The sequence below is a fragment of the Panthera pardus genome, unplaced genomic scaffold (assembly GCF_024362965.1).
Source record: "Panthera pardus isolate Hobbes unplaced genomic scaffold, ASM2436296v1 HiC_scaffold_20, whole genome shotgun sequence".
NCBI lineage: Eukaryota > Metazoa > Chordata > Mammalia > Carnivora > Felidae > Panthera > Panthera pardus.
In genome coordinates, this window is record NW_026526766.1 from 7490957 (window position 1) to 7513218 (window position 22262).

The 22262-nt window shown below is 43.5% G+C and overlaps 1 protein-coding gene and 1 pseudogene across 1 annotated transcript in view; both read left to right on the top strand.

Moving 5' to 3' along the window:
- GLIS3 (GLIS family zinc finger 3) overlaps nt 1–22262 on the top strand; it is a 298713-nt gene that overhangs the window by 112175 nt on the left and 164276 nt on the right.
- Nucleotides 12114–15360, top strand: LOC128778547 (deoxyhypusine synthase-like; annotated as a pseudogene).

Consider the following 22262-nt stretch of genomic DNA (forward strand, 5'->3'; position numbering starts at 1 on the left):
GGGGTGGCTTTGCTGCTGGAGTCTAGTGGGGCGAGACCGGGGACCTGCTGGCCGTCTCGCAGTGCACGGGACAGCCCCCCCACAATAAAGAATTAATTATCTGGCACTGAGGTTGAGAACATGTCCTCTGCACCCACTGAGCAGGTTGGCGAAGGAAAACTTGAGCGCAGAAGGGGTTTGTTGTGTTGCTTCGCGCCCACCACTTGAGAGCCCCCTTTGTGTCCTGTGCCCTGGGTCAGGGCACAAACCCCTCTCCCTTCCCCCTCCCCCAGCCCTGCAAGGAGCTGCTTTCTGTCTGCGGTGAATCCAGGTGGACCTGGCCAAGGTTGGGGATGGGACTCCCCCCCCCCACCCCCGTTCCTGAGACTGCCAGATCCCTCAGGTCCGGCCCCTACTTCAGGGGCGCCCAGAGTGGTCTTCACAGGCAACACTTGGCCTCTTCCTTCTCTTCCTTACTCTGTCCAGAACCTCTGGTCCTCTGCCAGATATAACGCAGACCTGCTGGGAGCATCAGAGCCAACTTTGGCTCCCCCCGTGGCTCTGGCGACCCAGCTAGCATGAGTGGGTGGCCACCCCTTCCCAGGGACGTTGCGCCTGGGGCCGGTCCCACTTCTGCGCTCTGCTGGACGGCCATGGCCTCGTGGCTATAGGACACGGGGCTTGGACCACGGGCTGCACCCCGCTGACGGGCAAGGACACCACCCACCTTCTTGAGCGGCAGCTGGCACCTGTCACACGTGTCCTGGTGGCATCTCTGTTGGAAGTGAGGAGTGATCCGTGCCAGCTGGCCTGTCAGCTGTCACAATAAACAATGAGCACGAGCCACCTTGTGTCTGCGGCACAGCTGAGGGGCTGTCTTTGCGCACGGGCTGTGCGAGGGAGGTGGACAGCCTTCTCATGCTCCATATGAGCAATTTCCATTCTGTTGTTTTCTCTCACACATGGTGTTCGGGAACAGCTCTGGAAGGAGTGGGGTGGGAGAGAGAGAGAGGGAGAGGGAGAGACGGACTGACTCAGTGTTTTCACTTAGATGCTCTGAGATTCATCTACAGATTCATCCATCTTCTTGTGAAGAACAGGAATGTCTCTTGTAAGCTCAGAATGTCAACCTGTCGAGACCCATGATGCTGCGAAGTACGCTGGGCTGAGTTACCCCTCTGCTGGGGTCAAGTGCATGATCGTGGTGGAATCACCTCACTTCTCCTTCTCCCCATGTTCTCATCTGTAAAATGTAGATACCATCATCTCACACGCTGCTCCCAGCTCTAAACATCAGTGGTTTTAGAGTTCGTGGCATTGAGGCGAGGGCCGGAAGCTCCCGGGTCCCCAACCCACGGTCCTTTGGACTGTGTCGCAGGGCTTACATAAGCAAACGTGCCGAGCATGTCCCATGTGAATTGCCCACGGTCTGGATGGAGAGATGACCACAGAGTGCTCTGAGAGTCACCCACAGAGATCAGTCTTTGCCCCCCGTGTTCAAGATGTCAGGTTGAACCTGAAGGAGCGCTTGAAGGTGGGGTAACCCACACAGAATTCTACAGGCGCTGCTCCTTTTATGCGGGGGTGCTGTGTGAGGGGCTGGGCTTTGAACCTCTGGAAGCTTCTGCCTTCCTCTTCACCCAGGAACAGAATGAATGCAGGGAAAGGTGCTGCCCACTGTGGTCAGGATCAGTGCTCATGTTGAAGGCTGATGGCAACTTCTAAGCCTGCCTGAAGGACTGGACTTGTCCTGGCCCAGCATTTCAGAGACGCCAAACAAATCTACCTGTAGGGCCTACTGTGAGCCAGGGACCGTGCTTTGCGCTGGGCTTGTGGAAATGACCCTGAACCATCTGGTGGCATGCCCTTCCGAACCCCATACAGACTAGGCCAGACCCCCTCTCAGCCACCCAGAGGGCTTTTACTGTCACTGGACTTTCCAGAGACTGGGAAGAGTTTGTTAGAGTTAAGTGTAAAATAGAACGGAAGCAACCAGGGAATGAAAGGGTTTTCTTGGTCAGGTAGGCGCTTAGCTGCAGAGGGAACGTGGACATAACAGCCCTGGTGTGTGCAGAGAAAGGCACACTGACACCAGGCTGGCCTCACAGAGGGCTGGGGTGACACCCAGCAGCGTGCGAGGTGGGAGGTAACCCTAAAAAGTCTGCCATTGCCTCCCAGGTCTCAGTTCTCCACAGCAAGAGTACACATAGATACCTTTTTAAAAAATTTTTTAATGTTCATTTATTTTTGAGAGAGAGATACAGAGCATGAGTGGGGGAGGGGTAGAGAGAAGGGGACACAGAATCTGAAGCAGGCTCCAGGCTCCGAACTGTCAGCACAAAGCCTGATATGGGGCTCGAACTGACGTGAGATCGTGACCTGAGCTGAAGTCGGACACTTAACCAACTGAGCCACCCAGGTGCCCCCACGTAGATATTCTAGATTAAATGCTATGGATAGATATACTTTCCTTTTAATTATGCATTCGTGTGTCTTCTCTTTCTTTTATGTCTGGCTGCTTTGTATATGTGGGCCCGTGTGTGCGTGCAGGATTTGACTGTATCTTCAATTTTTTCGTAGGCTCTGAAATTCTACCACTAGGTATTTATTCCCTTTGTTTCTTTAGGCTTGTCTTAAACGGTCAGTGAATCCCCGACCATCCCGGGGATGTCTGAGCAGGATGGATACGCCTCTTAGTGCTGGGGGAGAACGGAAGGGGGTGGCATCCAGACAGGGTTGAAGCTGGCACCAGGATGAAGGGGAGCGCCTTTGAACCAGAAAGAGAGAAAGGGACACAGAGACGTTGGACTTTATTTCTCACATTAGTGTGCCAGACGTGGGGGGCAAGGGTCACACCATCTCAAGCTCAGATCTTGGCTGTTTCGCTGTCCGGTCAGGGCTCTTTGCTACTACTTACCCTAATCCTAGATGTCCCCTGTCTTTTGGGGGCCCTGGGGTAGGGCAGCACCCATCAGGTTCAGGCAGGGCTGAGCCAAGTACCAGAAGACCCTGTTGGGTACTTGGATTGACAGCTGGTTTCCCGAGATTTTCTCCCAGCAGTGCTTTCCTCTAGGAATATGAGTCAGACCCTCGGTCATGAGGCTTCCTCAGCATAAACGAGAACTTCCAGGTGAATCCCAGCAATGCTTCAGGCTACCGGTCAGTGTTCACCATTCATTTTGGTCACCTTCATGACAAGGGGCCTTGGCTGTAACCTTCTCCTCTTCCTCGGGCAGCTTGGATCCAGAAGGACTTCCTGGAACATCTGTCACCCTGCAGTGTTTTCGTGGGTCAAGGAGCACCCCTGGGAGTTTCGACAGACCTTCTGTTTACTCTGATACCCTTTTCTTTACCATTACTGAAATTGGAACTCTGCCCGGAACTGTTGAGCTTTAGAAGAAAGAGTGTGGTTTGAGGACCAACCCACCTGGATTTTAAATCCTAGCTCCATCACTTTCCCGCTCAATAAGTGTGGGCAGTTCTTTGCCACCCCCGGCGTTTTCATGGTCAGCGTGGGCTTGGTGACTCTTAGTTCACAGGATTGGTCTGAGGACCCAGTGACTATAGAGCGCCAGACATTGGGTAGTGAAGGAGCGACGTCTTGCTTCTCCCCCCTTTCCCCACTCGTCACCCACAGGCTGCCCCAGGTCATCAGCTGTTCATCTCAGAAATACGCTTACGACATGACTTGAATTCAGAGATCACACATTTTTTAATAATCTGGCCCACAGCTAAGTTATATTCTCATTGGCTGGTTTGACCCTCTGCTCTATTTCCAAAATTTCCATATGGACGGTTCAATGTGATGTGGACATACTCCAGTTTTCTTGAAGCATGTGACTAACACTAGTTAAAACCAGTGCTCCGAAAAACCCGTAAAAAGAGCTCTCATGCAGTTTACCTGTCAGGCAAGGAGTGTGAAAGACGGAATTCACAGCAAAGGGCCTAACAGTGTAGATCTGGGCGGGAGAATATGCGTTCTCCCGAATTATTTTGACAGCTTTTGTGGGAAGTCTGATGGAAGCAGGGACGGGAGGAAGGTAGCTCCCATGTTTTCTTCCCACAATAGCTGGGAATTGAGGGGTGAGGCGGCGGGCAGGAAGGGCCCGTGTGGGTCTGTAAAGGTGCACTGTCCATGTGCACATGTGCATGACTTTGATCTTTGTGTTGTCTCACGTTTCTGCTCATCCTGGAGCGTTCAGACCATAGTTAGTCCTATACTGATTCCACAAATGGCTACCAGACAAATGAATGGAAGAAAAATCCCACAGATCCCCGGATAGACTTGGTTGCCTGATACATGTATGTTCTCTCTCTTCTGGACAAGAAACTCCTGCAGATATATTTCAGGATCTTCGGTGACAGTGTCATTCTCCTTGATATGGAGGTACCACCGTGAATTCAGACATTCTATTCTTGGCTCACGTTTAGGTTATTTTCAGATTGTTTTGCTCTTACAGTGTGTGACGGAAAATCCTTATAACAGCTAATATTTAAACAGTACCTAATACTTGCTGGCCCAAGGCCTTTGCAAAGATAATTAATTGAATTCTTTCAACAAGTCTATGAGGTAGTTACTATTCTTAGCACCATTTTACTGGTGAATAAACTGAGGAATAGAGATCCAGGAAGCCCAGGGCCACAGGTAGAAAATGGTGGAAGCGGGAAGGAGTAGGATTTGAACTTGGTGCAGTGACGCTCCTGAGGCCATGTTCTCACCCACTCTGCTACTCTGGCTCCTATCAGCCTGTTGTGTGCGTGAGTGTGTATTCGTGGGTATATCCCTATGTGAATGGCAAGGCATACTTTTAGTGTCTAGCAGGAGGTTAAATTCTTAGCAGTGACATTGTTCCAAAAAGGGTGGGCGCGTTTGAAATTTTGATAATTATTGCCAAATTTCCTGCTCCTCTCCAACCCCCTAAAATAGAATGCACCAATTTACTCTCTTGCAACAGTTATTTCAAGACATATTTTGCTGTGCTAGGTGCCACAGAGCATATTGAATGCAGAAGTGGCAACACAAAAATGTGTGAAGGTAGGAGCTGAAGTTTGCATCTTTCTGACGGCAGTCCCGAGGAGATGGGAGAGATCACCACGGGAGCGTCGTCATCCAGAGGGTTAGAACCACAGCCTGTAGAGGGAGGACCTGTGGTTTTTAATTCTACTTTGACCTTGCCGTGATTCCTTGGGAGGGTAACTTGACGTCATTTATTCCTTCAGTCTCATTTTAAATTTTATGTCATCACAGATGGACTACACGAGAGAGCCAGGACTCCGATCTAAGTGTGTTCAAAACTCCATATTCTAATTCTAGTAGATTGGGGGGCACCGATCGATATCTCACAGGGTCATGGCAAGGATTGAAGGGATTAACATGTGAGGATCTCACAGTACCTGCTCAGTACATCAGTCCGTAGCTCTGTCAGGTGTTCTCTGAAGCCCCACAGCCAATCATCAGTGCCCCCTTTTCCAGTATCCCCGACCAAACCGAAAGACCCACACAGTGGACTGCCGCCCCTGGTTGCACTAACGACTTGCTCGGTGACACAGAACATCCGCAAACTGTACTTTCCCTGTAGACCAGCCTTTCCAGTCTCTTCCAAAAAATTGCAAGCTCTGTTCACACTATAGTATCTGTCTGAATGCTCCCTTAAGCCTTCGTCTTTTGGATGATTTTGTTACTAGCTGTTAACTCATTCTCCAACTTTGTCTCTGAAGACGTTTTTGGTGTTGGTGGAGGAATTTGAATAATTCATGTATTAAAGTCATCCCACTACTCCATCACCTGAAACAGCCCTTCTCTGGTGACCTGTCAAAATGTCAAGGAACTTCTTCTTCTTACCATCCTTGGTCTGGTCTCCAATCCATCAGTAAAAGGGAGAGTTTTTTTGTTTTTGTTTTTTTAATTGAATTCTATTACTTCGGTATACTAATATAACAATATTATATGTTTCAAGTATACAACAGAGTGATTCAACAATTCTGTATATTATACAGCGCTCACCGTGACAAGTGTGGTCACCATCTGTCACCATATGAAGTTATTACAATATTATCAACTCTGTTCCCTACACTCTACTTTTCCTCCCCATGACTTACTGATTTTATAACTGAAAGTTTATAACTCTTAATACCCTTCCCCTATTTTGCTCATCCTCCTATCCCCCTCCCCTCTGGTAACCAGCATTTTACATATATATGAGTCTGTTGCTGTTTTACTGTTCATTCATTTGTTTTGTTTTTTAGATTCCATAGATAAGTGAACTCATATGGCGTTTGTCTTTCTCTGTCTGACTTATTTCACCTGAGCATAATACCCTCTAGGTCCATCCCTGTTGTTACAAATGGCAAGATCTCATTCTCTTTATGTTCTGGTGATATCCCACTGTCTATATACACCACATCTTCTTTATCCATTCGTCTGTCAATGGACACCTGGGTTGCTTGCGTATCTTGGCTGTCGTAAATACTGATGCAGTAAACGTAGAGATGTATATATCTTTTCAAATTAGTGTTTTCACTTTCTTTGGGTAAATACCCAGCAGTGGAATTACTGGATTGGGTGGTATTTTTATTTTTAATTTTTTGAGGATCTCCATACTGGTTTCCACTGTGGCTGCACCAGTTTGCATTCTCACCAAGAGTGTAGGGTGGTTCTCTTTTCTCCACATCCTCACCAACACTTATTTCTTGTTTTTTTGATAGTAGCCATTCTGACTGGTGTGAGGGGGTATCTCGTGGTTTGCATGTCGCTGGTGATTAGTGATGCTGAGCATCTTTTCATGTGTCTGTTGGCCGCCATCTTTATAACTTTAGTAAAAATGTCCATTCAGGTCTTCTGCCCATTTTAAATTAGATTATTTGTGAGGAGTTTGTTTTGTTTTGTTTTGGTATTGTATGAGTTCTTTATATATTTTGGATATTAACCCCTTATTGAAAAACTTGTTTGCAAATAGTATTTCTGTTCAGTAGGTCGTCTCTGTGTTTTGTTCATGGTTTTCTTTGCGGTGCAAAAGTTAGTTTTATGTAGTCCCAATAGTTTATTTTTTCTTTGGTTTCCCTTGCCTGCAGACAGATAAACAGGAAAATGTTGCTAGAGCTGATACCCAGGAGTTTACTGCCTATGTATTCTTTTAGGAGTTTTATTATATTAGGTTATATGTCTTTTTTTTTAATGTTTGTTTGTTTGTTTATTTATTTATTTATTTTTAATATGAAATTTATTGTCAAATTGGTTTCCATACAACACCCAGTGCTCATCCCAACAGGTGCCCTCCTCAATACCCAACACCCACCCACCCCTCCCTCCCACCCCCTGTAAACCCTCAGTTTGTTCTCAGTTTTTAGGAGTCTCTTATGTTTTGGCTCCCTCCCTCTCTAACCATTTTTTTTCCTTCCCCTCCCCCATGGTCTTCTGTTAAGTTTCTCAGGTTAGTACTTGGATGGGAGGTCATATGTCTTTAATCCATTTTGAGTTCATTTTTGTGTATAGTGTAAGCAAGTGGTCACATTTCATTCTTTTGCATGTCGCTGTCCAGTTTTCCCAACACCATTTGTTGAAGAGACTATCTTTCCCCCATTATATATTCTTGCCTCCTTTGTCATAGATTATTAACCATATAAGCATGGATTTATTTCTGGACATTTTTTCTGTTTTCTTCATCTATGTGTCTGTTTTTGTGCCAGTGCAATGCTGTTTTGATGACTGTATCTTTGTAATATAGTTTGAAATCTGGGATTGTGATACATCCAGCTTTGTTCTTTTTTCTCAAGATTGCTTTGGCTATTTGGGGTCTTTTGTGGTTCCATATGAATTTTAAGATTATTTGTTCTAGTTCTGTGAAAAACACTACAGGTATTTCGGTAGCAGTTGCATTGAATCTATAGATTGCTTTGGGTAGTATGGACATTTTCACAATAACAGTGTTTCCAAAACATGAGCATGGAAAAGGGAGGCGTTTTTTGGCTCTTTTTTTTTTTTTTTAATTATTCCCTCATTCCTCTGAAAGAACTTGTAATTCCCCTTTTATATCCTGTAACTTGTATTTATTTGTTAATGTCTGTTACTTAACAAAAATCTGGGCCTCACAAGGACAAGAACTGGGATTTCTCTTTGTCTCCATTTCTAGAACTATGCCTGTCTTTCAGTAGGTTGTCCACATAGGTCGTGACTTCAGCCTCTAAACGTTTTGGCTCCCTTGGACACCACCATAGTAATAATAGCCATCATAAATGGAATCTTCTAATGAAAAGGCTCATTTTAGATCTCTGTCTTGGCCACAAAAGATTTACCAAAAAACCTTCACAAATCTGAAATCTTACATTTTATGACGTGCGCACCAAAGAGACAATTGTAGGAAGTGGCTAGATGAGTTTCATTTTTGGAGTAAGCTTCGATCTCCTTGACATTGATTTCCTCTAGACAGTTCCCTGTGATCCGGATTATCGCTCTAGGAATTTTACGTTACATGTAGTGTCCCAAATATGGGAGCATTTTATTCGTAATCTCCTCTAATAGTGCTCTGAGTTGATTTGGTTTTCAGGTTTGCAGAGTGACGAGGGGGAGACTTAGAGGTGGTCCCTTCGTGTCAGAAGGAGCAACTGGGTGCTTGAAAGTCTCAACTTGACTGCCACTGCCTGTTCTTCATTGTGTGTTTATAGCATGTAATTCCGTGAGACCGAGGCAATGAAGGTGGATGTTTCTAATTTTTCAGCATTTTGTCTTCAACGTGTAGCTGGATAGCAGTGACTGAAGTTTGGGTTTCAGTTGCTTCCTCCTTTCATGCCCTCTTCTCTCCTTCCTGGCCCCCTTGCCCCCATTCTCTCCTTCTCTGTCCCTTTCCCTCTCCCCCCCCTCCCCCCTCTCTCTTTTTCCCCTCTTGTTTTCTTTGTTTACTTTTTTTCCTTTTTATATGTAGCAATGCGTGGAACTATGTGCTAAGGAGGATTCTGTTATATTTTCTGAAGCCTCAGTGTTCTGGCTGCTTTTGGTAACAGGTGCTACCCGAGAAAGGTCATGTACTAGTTGGGCGTGCCCTCAGCTGCAAGTAACACCAAACCACACTGCAGGGGCTTAAACAAACAGGAGCTGTATTGTTCTCACAAAACCAGAAGTTTCCAGGGATAGGCAATTATTGGCTTTGGCTCCATGACTCAGCAATATCAGAGCCCGTCTTTGACGTTCTCTTGGCCTTTTGCTCACGATGGCGACACAGTGAATGCAGGCCTAACCATCACCGCCCATTTTCAAGGTAGTAAGAAGGAAATGATCACACTGGTCACATCTTCCCCTTTTGCAGGGAAGCAGAAGTTTTCCTCAGACTTTCTCCCAGCAGACATCGACACACGCCCGCTTTTCCAGAACTGGGTCATGCTGCCGTCCCTCATTGCAAGAGAGTCTGGGGAAGGGTGTTTGACTTTCTCGCCACTGCAGGATGAGGCAGCAAGGGAGTGAGTTGGGAATGGCTTCCGGGTAGCTAACCAGCATTGTCTGCCACAGCCAACAAATATCCCGTTAATGCAGATCGTACCAGAGTACAAAGCCGGTGAGGCATGAAGATCGTTTCAGAGATGAGAGCATTTGAGTGTTTGCCGGAACACTGCCGGGGCAAGATAGCACAGCCAGGAATAAAGTCTAAAAGGAGTCGATGAGTTTTCTGTTGCTGCCGTAACATTTACCACAAACTTAGTCTCTTCAAACAATATAGATTTGTCATATGCCACCTTTCTGGAGATCAGAAATCCAAAACAAGTTGTAGTGGACTTACTGGGAGAATGTCACAGGGCCTGCTCCTTCTGGAAACTCTGAAGAAAGAATCCTTGCCCTTTTCAGCTTCGGAGAGGTGACTGCATTCCACGGCTCGTGATGCCTTCCTCACATTCCTCCCAACTTCTTGCTTCCATCGTCACAGCATCTCCTAACTCAGATCCTCCTGCCTTTGTCTTGGGAGGCCCCTTGTGACGACATGAGGCCTGCCTAGAGAATCCAGAATCATCTCTCCAGCTCAAGACGCTTCCTTTAATCAACCTTCAGGTTCCTTTGACCATGTCACGGAATGTATCACAGGTTGCGGGGGGTAGAACGCGGACATGGCCGGAGGGGCCAGTGTTCATCCTGCCACAGTGGGACGAGCAGGAACCACCCAGGAAGGCCACAAAAAGATGTCCATGGGAGAATGATAGTACATCCGTCCACCAAAGAATAGGGGCCAGCGTAGCGAGAATAAAGTTGCATCTGAGTGGCGTAGCTGTGTTATGAAGATGATCCTTACTCGTTTTTCTGTGTGGTTTGCTGAAAGCCGGTATCTGAGAGATGAATCATTTTAAGTATTTCTTGGCATCTAATCATAAGTGGCAGATCTGGAGACGGCTTACTTGGATGCCTGAAGCTATTACGAGATTTATAAATTTAAGAGAATGCTTGATTTGAACTCTTTCTTGGGAATTTGTTCATTTTAAAGAAAAGTGCACAGCAAATAAACGTGTTTACAAACAGCTTCACGTGGGAGAGATCAAAAAGGAATTCTTGGATTAATACTTTCTATTTCCACGCACAATCTGTATTATTGCTTGGCATTATGTTGTGTAATGAGTCTGGATTTTAATTGGTTGGTTTAGTTTAATCTTTTCTGAAAATTTCATACGAGTAAAATATCTGCATTTAGGTACATATTTGGTGGGTTTTTTAAAGAAAACGTTTAGTTTTTGACAGGTAGCCTTAAATTTACAGCCTTAAAGTTCATAATAAATAAGAGCCACTAAAATGATGATTTATTGCCCAAAAGCCTTGATTGTTCAATGTTTATTTTTGAGAGAAAGGGATACAGAGTGTGAGCAGGGGTCGTAGAGAGAGAGAAAGAGGGAGACACAGAATCTGAAACAGGCTCCAGGCTCTGAGCTGTCAGCACAGAGCCCGACGCGGGGCTCGAACTCACGGACCATGAGATCATGACCTGAAGTTGGACGCTTAGATGACTGAGCCACCCAGGTGCCCCATGTTTATTTGTTTAAAGAGGAGAAGAACAGTTCTTATTTGTCCCTTGGTCTGTTCATTCACTGAGTGTTCCTTCGCTGATTCATCAGACATAACTGCGTAACGTGCCATATGTGGGACACTGCAGCGTAAGTATGTACATAAGTATAGCTCAATTGCAAGCTCTGTGAGGGCAGGAAATAGGGCTTGCTGCTGATGAATCCAACAGATCCAACGCCTAGCACAGTCATGACATAACGTTAACACTCGGGAAACGTTGGTTGGACTGAGATGAAAATAGAGCCCCTGCCTTGCAGAGATCTCGAAGGCAAGAGAGCTGGGACATACAAACAGACGAACTGCAACACAGCCTTGTGAAAGCCCAGAAACGAATATCCATCGGCAGTTTCAGGGGACGCTGTCCTAAGTATGCGGTGTTTGCTGAATTTGAAAGTAGAGGAATTGGCCAAGTCGACCCAGGAGGAGTGTGTGCCAGGCAGAGGGAACGGAGGGGCGTGGCTCAGACGTGAGCGCGGGGCACTGATGATACAGGGCGTCGCTAGAATACAGATGAGTGGAGGTGAGGACTGAGGGGGCAGATGGCAGGAGACGAGGTTGCAGAGGTAGTTGGAGGCCTGGTGGGGAAGAGCATAGAGCCTCCCTTGCTAGGAGGCTAGGTTTTATCCTGGAGGCAACAGGAAGCCACTAGCAGCTTTTAGGTAAAGGACTGAGAAGATCATCTTTTCCTCCTTTCCATTAAACTTTTTAGCATCGTGAAATAGATCTTATCTGCCAGAGAGTGAGTATAACATAGATGGATATTTTAAATGAAAGTGATGATAACATGACTGATGAATCGAGCATCCAGCTTATGAGACAGATGATCGTCTACGTCTTTGAATCTTCTGGTGTCTCCTTCACCCTCTCTCCCCATCAGGGGAAATTGCCACTTTAATACTGTATTAATATCTCTCTTGCTTTTCCTTAAAGTTTTACCACATGTATATGCATCCCTAAAATATATATTGTTTGGTTTTGTCTGCTTTTCAAGTGTGTGTAATAGAATCATGCTGAATGCATTTCTTTTATGACTTTCTTTATTGCCTCCTGTTGTTTTCAAGATTTCTCCACTTCTATCTGTGAACCTATGGATCATTAATCTTCGCAGCTGTGTAATAGTTATTAACTGATTGTACCAGGTTCGGTGATCCCGCTTACCATCGTGGAAATTTGGGTCATGTCAAGTATTTTGTTACTGTGGACGGCCCTGTTTTAATTGTTCTTATACTTGCGTACGGGAGGCACGTGCAGAGAGTTTCTCTGGGAGAGAAATCCCCGGGTCCTAGTGGATCACACATCCAGTTTTCTCATTGCCTTTTTAATCTTTGCCCATTTGTTGGGTATAAAATCTTCTCTCCCTAGAGTTACAATTTGCATTTTTGTACATACTCGTGAGGCTGAGCCTCTTTTCATATGCTCATTGGCTGACTATTTCTTCTGTGAAATACAAGTCTTTCTGCCTATTTTAGAGGGTTGTTTGTCTTTTACTGATTTGAAGGAGCCCTCCATTTATTCTGAATACTATCCTTTGGTGGATATCTTCTGCCAGTTTGTGACTTGGGTTTTTATTCACTGTAACATCTTTCGATGTGCATTCTTAATTTGAAGTTAAACAGCATTTTTTTTTTCATCGTGGCTTGTGTTTTTCTTTATTTTACCTAGGACACCTTTCCTACGTTACGATCTTCAAAATAATGTCCTATATTTTTGCCTAAATGTGTTAACCTGTTATCTTTCACTTTTAAGTTCTTGAAATCACTTTTAAGGTTTGGAATCTTTTTCCCCCCTGTGGACGATCAGTTGTTCTGGCAGCATTTTTTAACAATCCGTACTTTGCCCACTCTGTAATGTATCACGTTTCCATATATAAATGGGTCTGTTTATGGGATCTCTATTCTTTTCCATTGGTCTGTTTTTCTATCCTCATGCTTAAATATTAAATTACATAATGACTAAGACTTGTTATTTGATAGAACAAGCCCCCCAGCCTAGTTTTTCTTTAAGCCTGTCTTGGCCTCTCTTTCTGGGCTGTTTGCTCTTCTATATACATTTTAGAATAAGCTCGTCAATGTCCTTGAAAAATCCTATTTAGATTTTGATTAAAAGCTCATTGAATACTAGCTCCGTTAGAGGATCATAGCCACGTTTACAACAGTGAGCCTTCTTATTCCAGTATATGCCTTATCTCTCTATTTATATCGTCTCGAAGTTCTTTCAGGAAGTTTTATGCTTTTTCTTCTAACCTAAAAATCTTACACAACTCTTGTTAGTATGTTTCCCCCATGATGTATATTTTTGTTGTTGCTTTTATAAATGATAACTTTAACAGATTTGTATTTTAAATTCTTGAGTGGATAGAAATGCATCCTTTCTTAAGAAAGCATTCTCCTGGAGAATCCAGAAAAACAAGGATTCTCACTCATTGCTATTGAGAATGCAGAATGATTTAACCTCCATGACAGGGTACTTCATGGTAGTCAACAAACCTACATATTTCTTTACCCTTGACCTAACAGTTGCACTTTTAAAAATTTACCTTTATGAAACACCTCCGTAGATTTGAAGCAACATATAGTTATTTGTTGCAGTATTCTTTGCCATGGCAAGATATGAAATTCAAATGTTTAACTCTAGAGAATAGTTGAATCACCCTGGCTCGTGCATATAATTGAATCCCATAAAGCTGTAAAATCATGAGGAATATTTCCATGAACTGGTACGATGTGATATCCAGGACAGCTTTTTTTTTTTCTTTCTTTTTTTTAATGCAGGTTTAAGTTTATTTATTTATTTATTTTTGGGGGGGGGGGAGGGGCAGAGAGAGAGGAAGAGACAGAATCCCGAGCAGGCTCTGTACCGTCAGCTGTCGCATCCATTACCTCATGCAGCATACAACACGGTGGACATCTTAGTGACCACAGCTGGCAGTGTGGACGAAGAAGTGCCTGGTACCACGTACCTGGGTGATTTCAGTCTCTGGGGGAAGGAGCTGCGTGAGAACAGGATCAACAGGATTGGAAACCTCCTGGTGCCCAGTGACAGTTGCTGCAAGTTTGAGGGCTGGTTGATGCCCATTATGGACTGGACGGTGCTGGAGCGGAACACGGAGGGCGTGAAGTGGACACGTTCCAAGATGATCGCCGGGCTGGGCGAGGAGATCAACGACACAGAATCAGTATATTACTGGGCTCAGAAGAACCACATGCCCGTGCGGAGCCCGGTGCTCACAGATGGCTCCCTGGGCAGTGTGATCTTTTTTGATTCCCACGAGAACCCAAGCTGGTCCTGGACATTATTGAGGACGTGAGGCTCAGGAACACACAGGCCATTTTGCCAGGCACACTCAGATGATCATCCTGGGTGGGGGTGTGGTCAAGCACCACACCGCCAACGCCAGCCTCATGGGGAATGGGGCCGACTAAGCTGTCGACATCCACATGGCCCAGGAATTTGATGAATCTGACTCTGGTGCCGGGCTGGACAGAGCTGTCTCTTGGGTGGAGGCAAGATCCGGGTGGAGGCACAGCCTGTCAAGGTCTGTGTGCCTATGCCTCCCCTGGTCTTCCCCCTGCTTATAGCTGGAACCTTTGTCCAAAAGAGACAGATGCCTTCACCCCTGAGAAGAATGCGGACGGAATGGCTACAGCTCCAGGGAAGTCCTCCCTCTCCTCTGTTTATTAGCCTGCACACCCAGTCTTTCCCTCACTCCTTGGTCAGCATCGTGTCTAGAATAAATGGTCTCATTGATCCTTGAAAAAAAAAGTGGTAGCCCGATGCAGGGCTCGATCCCATGACCTGGTGTGATCATGACCTGAGCCGAAACTGAGAGTCAGACCCTTAAGTGACAGAGCCACCCAGGCGCCCCCCAGGATAGCTTTTAAGTGAAAAAAAGTAGGGTACAAAAGAATCTCTGTCGTATGCCACCCTTTGTTTCAGAAAGAAAGGGGAATACGTTCATGCACGTGTGCATGTATGCAGCTGTGGGTGTGCCTATACTTAATCTTGTAAAAAGAAACACAGGAAGGATCAACGAAGAAGTAATGACAATGGCTGACTCGATGGGCTGGGTTAAATAACTGGATGGAAGATGATCGGGATTGGAGAATACCTATTTATATAGTTTTGAATTTTGAACTATGTGTGTATGTTACTTCATAAAAATGAAACCATAAAGGATGAAAAAATACCAGACCTTAAAAGTGAATGGAAACAAAAACAAAAGAATCCTAACTGCATATCAAATAGGTAACATAAGCAAATAATTAATTCACACTCTTTTACAACAGTACTCAATACATGTATTCTTATGAAATATTTACTAAAGGCAAAAAGAACTGTAAAGAAATCTGAAACCCTACTTAGTAGGTTTATTGTTAGTGTTAATATTTATAGTATGATGAAAAATTTTATATATTATAGGATAAAGTAGATAAGCAGATAAATAATAAACATGGGTAAATATATATATTAAAAAACTTTAAGTTAATACATATCTGTTATATACAATTACAAACCACAATATTTTTACTGTAAGAGGAAAGAGATATAATTATGCAATAAAAGAAGATAAGAAAAAAACTCTGTGGTACTAAATTTTGAATTGGTTCTATCAGATGAACTCATGATTTCATATATTTCCTAGCTCTGTGCATTGAAAGGACCTGGAAAGTGATAACCCTTTAGCAATAAGCACACTCAGGAAACAGTCTTAGTTTCTAGCATCATTCTTCACTAAAATGAGACAGGACTCCTTACAGAAGTGGCTAATTCCAGATCAGGAGCAGAGAAAGACCAAAGTGAACCTGGATTGTCTTTTTGGAGCCAGAAAGCAAGGAACTGCTCAAACAGTCATGGGGATCGTGTTAACAGAATACAGGTACTGGCCTATAGGAATTTCCACAGGTATTTGGGTGAATTTAAGCACCCAGAGAAACAGTGACAACCATGGATTATTGTGTATATATAAAAAGACAATAAACAAAGTTTCTCTAAACTTACTAATTCCAGTAATTTGTAGATTCTTTAGGGGGCAAGATTGTATAATCTACACGTGACGATTATTTTGTCTTCTTTTCTAGTCCCGATACGTTTCACTTCTTTTCCTCATTTGATTGTATAGGTGAGAACCTTCTGTGTGATGCAGAATAGAAATGCTGATAATACATGCCTTCTTCTTATTCCTGTTTCCATTAAGGTCATGTTTGAAAATATTTCACAGTTGAGAATGCTACTGGTTATATGTTTTTAACGGGTTACCAAATTCTTTTATCTGCTTAGTTGGCTAAGAGTTTTTATCCTGAATGTTTTTTTTTTCCTTTCCTGTAGAGATAGTCATATGATTTTCTCCTTAATTGCTCAGTGACATGGTCAATGAACCTTAAATTCCTAGAAAAAAACATGTTGAGCTTGGTCATGATGTGCTGTATTTTTTTATTTTAATTTTTTTTTTTAACGTTTATTTATTTTTGAGACAGAGAGAGACAGAGCATGAATGGGGGAGGGTCAGAGAGAGAGGGAGACACAGAATCGGAAGCAGGCTCCAGGCTCTGAGCTGTCAGCACAGAGCCCGACGCGGGGCTCGAACTCACGGACCGTGAGATCATGACCTGAGCCGAAGTCAGACGCTTAACCGACCAAGCCACCCAGGCGCCCCCGTGCTGTATTTTTTATGTATTGAATGAGTTAGTTTGCCAGTCAGTATTTCAAGATTTTGGCATTGATGTTAATGTGGATCACCTAAAACTTTAATTTCCTGTGCTAGTCTTATCTCATTTCCGTTCTCTGATAGATTTTATGGAAACTGGAACTTTTCTGGTTCTTGAATGTAAATAGAACTCAACTGTGAAGCCATCTAGACCAAGTGGGAAAATTTTAGATTTCTCATTGAATTATTTAATGGCTGTAGTATCATTTAGGATTCCTGTTTATTCTTAACTCTGTTTTGGTAATTTATGTTACTCGTGACACTTGCCTTTTTCATCTCAATTTACAGATTTATTGACATAAAGCATCATCACCTTTTTAATCTCTGCTGCATCTGTAAATATGTCCCCTTTTCATTCCTATTATCATTAATTTATGTCATCTTTCTCCACCTCCCCATTAATCTTGCCAGAGACTTGTCTATTTAATTATTTATCTGAAAAAAAAATAATTTTTGATTCATTTATCCTCTATTTTGTGGTTTTGTTTTCTATTGTATTCATTTTTTTTCTTACCCGTATTATTTTTTCCTTCTACTAATTTGGGCTAGTTCTGCAGGTTTTTTCCCCAACTCTTAATAATTTCTTATTTGTTGGGGCGCCTGGGTGGCTCAGTCGGTTAGGCGTCCGACTTCGGCTCAGGTCATGATCTCACGGTTCGTGAGTTCGAGCCCCGCGTCGGGCTCTGGGCTGACAGCTGGGAGCCTGGCGCCTGCTTCGGATTCTGTGTCTCCCTCTCTCTCTGCCCCTCCCCCACTTACGTTCTGTCTCTATCAAAAAACGAATAAATGTTTGAGAATTTTTTTTAAATAATAATTTCTTATTTGTTAACATAAGCATGGAGGGTTATGAATATTCCTTAAAGAACCGCTGTAGCTATTTCTCACAGATTTTGACATCATAATATGTGTGTTTACCTCAAGTTAACGTAAAGCCAATCAATATCTGTACCTTTTTTCTAAACAGCACTTTCATTAACTTCATTCACTCCCCATCAGGATTATATGCCATCCTCCAGAGTTGATTGACGTTTTTAAATTTCTTAATCCCTAAGTTAAATCTCAGCGCTATACTAGTAGTCCGTGTGTGTATTTACCCACAATTTCCCTGTTTTCTTTGGTCCCCAATCTTTCTTGTTATCGGAACTTAATCTGTGAGGCACCTGGGTGGCTCAGTTGGTTAAGTATCCGACTTCAGCTCGGGTCACGATCTCACAGTTCATGAGTTCAAGCCCTGCGTCAGGCTGTGTGCTGACAGCATGAGGTTGCTTGGGATTCCCTCTCTCCCTTTCTCTCTCTGTCCCTCTCTCACAAAAATAAATAAACTTAAAAAAAAAACAACCAGAACTTAGTCTGAGATCATTTTCCTTTTTCCCTGAAGTACATGATTTAGATGTTCCTTCAGGGAGAACCTCTCAGTTTTTTTCTTTCTGGTAACATTTTTGTTTCCTCCTTGTTCATGAAAGATATTTACACCTTGTGTGTAATTTTAGGTAGATAGTTGTGTCTCACAGCAGCATTTTGGAGATCCCATTCTCTGCCTAGCTTCCAGTATTGCTGTGGGGTCTCACTGCTATTCCTTTGTAAGGAATCTGTCTCTCCTTTCAGCTGCTTTTAAGTTCTCTTCCTTGTCTTTGGTGTTTTGCTGCCTAGGGTGTTGTGTGCCTAGCGATGAATTTGTTTTTACTTGTCCCGCTTAGACATCATTGTGGTTCCTACAACATGGCATTTTGTCTGCTTCAGTTCAGGAGAGTTCTTTTTCAAAATACTGACTTCCCTCCATCACTGTGCTATCATCTCCTGCAACTTTGATTAAACGTCTATTTATTATGTGTTTTCAGTTTACATTCTATATCCTTTAAACTCTTCTAATTTTTTTATCACCTTGTCTCTCTGTCTATTCCATCTAATTTAGATACATCCATTTTCCAAGTTACTAAGTCTTTCTGCAGCCACATCTCCTCTGCTCTTTAACTCATAAATTATATATATATATTTTAAATTTTTTTAATGTTTATTTATTTTTGAGAGAGATAGAGAGAGACCGACTGCAAGTGAGGGAGGGGCAGAGAGAGAGGGATACACAGAACCTGAAGCAGGCTCCAAGCTCCGAGCTGTCAGCACAGAGCCTGATGTGGGGCTCGAACTCACGAACCATGAGATCATGACCTGAGCCGAAATCGGATGCTCAACCGACTGAGCCACCCAGGCGCCCCTCATAAATTGTATTTTTATTTTTAGTGATTGCATGTTTAATTTTCAGAAGTAGTTTTTATTTTTCAGAACTGCTTACTCAATTTTTAAAATTTCTTGTTTCCTTTTTTTCTTTGTTTCTCTTCTATTTCTTCAAATATTTAAACCCTACTAGATGTGACATTTCAATACTTCTATAGCTGGCAGGCTTCTCAGGTCTCGCTCTGTCATGCATAGTGTCCACTGACTATCACTTGGTGATAAATTTTGACTGTGCGCTGACACTCTTTAAAAACTTCACCTTTGGGGATTCTTTCAGGCCTGGGTCGAAAATGCATTCTTCTGGGGAATGTTTGTCACTTCTAAAATCTCTGAGACTCTATCAGTCAGTTAAAATGATCAGCTTTGGGGTGTTTGGCATCATTCAAATACTGTAAATTCTGGATCCAAATTCAGGTTTTGGGATTAGGAATTTTGTAAGGCAGCCTTTTTTTTTTTCTCTCTTTATCAAGAGGTAAGACCTCTGTGTCCAATGTCTCACTCTGTAGGTCAGGCTTATTTACACATATTGTTTTCCCAACTCATTTGCTGACCGTGTTGCCATTCAGAAGCCCCTGCTTTATACATGAGTCTCTCTCTGAACTCGAATGGAAATCTGGATCCGTGCTTTGTCGTTTTTCTCACCTGGCCCTTTAGAAGCCAAGCTCTAGGGTGCCTGGGATTAGTAGAATATCCCCAGTTCTTGCTTACTCTTGATTGCTGGGGTTTTTTGTTTGTGTGTGTGTATGTGTTTCTGGCTTTTAAAGAATTCCCTTATTCTGTTGCCAAGGCAGCCATGCATTATAAAAAACTCTTTAAAAATTTTTAACGGGCATTTTTAGATGGGCCGCATCAGAGGTAAGTTCTCTGAACATCTCATTTGCCATATTGCTGGGAACAGAAATAAACAGTAGATAAGGAATGATTTTTAGGAAGACAACATAAATGGCAGGATTGATCATCAGTGGACATCAGGCAGAGGCTGGATACAGGGAGACAGTTTTTGTTCTCGTGATTTATTCACACAATAATGCACAACTCCGGTGTAAATACTTAGATCTCATCCCATAGGCAACACACGTAAAACAACTCAAAATGAAGGTATTTAAGACTCATTAGTTGTGGAAATCGTTGATGACTTTTTGTGGTATTTTAAACTAGGTCTGTGAGTCAGAGTGTATTTTCACAGCCTAACCTTAAGGAAGGGATACACTTGCCAAATCTGGAGCGAGAAAAATGAATCCCAAATTGAGGTGTAGGTGTCAGAACGGTTCCTGCCAGCATTACTTATTTGCCAAACATTTTTCAACATAAGGAGAGCACCTGAGCACATGCCAGGCCGTGGACCGCGCTGGGGGGTGTCAACCGAAGCAGCTTTTCATTTCTCGCTGGGAGGGTCAAAAAGAGATGAGCCCACAGTGAGAAGCCCCTTTCTGTCCATTTCCTAAATGCAGCAGGGGGCTTCTCCGGAGCGGTGCTTCTCAAGGCGAGGTCCACACCACAGGATTTGTCAGAAAGGAGATTCTCAGATCCACCTCGAGGCCCAGAGATTGGTGTTTGACCACACCTTCCAGCTGACTCTCATGCATACTAGAGCTTGAGAAGGGCGGCTCCTAAGAAGGCTGGTTGAGGGGCACCTGGGTGGCTCAGTCGGTTAAGTGTCCGACTTCGGCTCAGGTCGTGATCTCGCGGTTCATGAGTTCGAGCCCCACATCGGGCTCTGTGCTGACAGCTCAGAGCCTGGAGCCTCCTTCAGATTATGTGTCTCCCTCTCTCTCTGTCCTTACCCCACTCATGGTGTGTCTCTGTCTCTCTCTCTCTCTCTCACTGTCTCCCAAAAATAAATAAACATTAAGAAGGCTGGTTGAAATAGAGTGAACGTGATTGTTCAGAAAACAGTTCATTTTCAATTGGATTCTCCATTGTCAAAATACATTTGTCTCCAAGCAAATTATTTATAACAGACACAAAAAAATTGAATGTCCGGTGGTCTCGGACTAGGAACATGAATTATGGTGTAACCATTCGATGAAATTATGCAGCCATCAAAGTTATTTAAGGATATTTAATAATAAGGAAAATGCTTACAAAAGTGTTTAAATGTATGTTCGCATCCCTCTGCAAACATACATTCTGATGATGGCAAGTGTAGACATTAATTGTGGTCCCAGGAATTCCTTAGTTGTCCTTGAAAATCAACGAGAACAAAGTTGGTTCTCCATGGATAGTGAGATTCTGGGATATTTTTACATATACCTATAATAACACATATGCATTCTTATTTCATGTATTTGTAAATTGTCTAGAATAGGCAAGTATTAATTTCATACAATGCTAGAAGGAAATAAGCTGTTTTTTTTTAAGTTGTAGCAGAATTGTTTTGAATTGCGGGTTTCAGAAAATTAAAGATTGCACCTGCCTTGCTGCATTTCTGCAGAGCAGTTGGGGGAAGAAGCAGTACAAAGAGATCCTGATCTGGCAGATGGGATGGGGCCATGGCAGAGTCAGGTGCATTGTCAGTGGGCTTTCCTCTGGGGATATTTTCGGGCCAGTTCGTGACACTGCTGACTGGCCATAAATCCTGAAAGTTTGAGAGCTGGAACGAGAACACAGGACATGCACAAACCTCCTTCCCCACGATTCTGCAGCTCAGAAAATCCCCAACATCTGGCTCACGTGTGAAGCCAGGAAAGCTACGGTTTCCACTGGCAGCCGGCCTTACCGAGAGCCTTAGCCGGTTGGCTCTATGACACACAGGGAAAACACTTTGCGAGGATTTGCTGAGCATTTTATTCCCAAGTGGAAAATCTGCACACACATCCAATTAAACTAGAGACAATTTTGTAAGGCACCTCCTAGGGGATAAACGTGTTTGACCTGATCAGGATTGGTCAAAGTAGAGATTATTGGATATCACACAGCCTGGTCTTTTGGTTTAACACTGGCCAAATTAAAACTAGAATAATACTTAGAGGCCAGGAATACTTTGACGAAGACAGAAAATCCACTGTTAACTTTTTTTTTCTACTTTTATTATAGAAGTTCACAAAAAAATTATCGAAAGGAAAAAGAAGAATTATAATACACATGCCCATCACCCAGCTTTAAATACCATTTACTCCTTGGTAATGGGAAAAATATTTTGAGCTTCTGGGTTGAAAATCTTACCAACTCTATCCCATAAACGAACATGCCTTCCTTTATGGTGAGAAGGGTTTGGGTTCAGAACCTCTGTCCATCCGCTGGAGCTCTTTTGCGTCTTCTTTCAAGAGGCTTTGTGGGGAACGAAAGAGTAAAAGTAAAAGGGACGCCCATTGT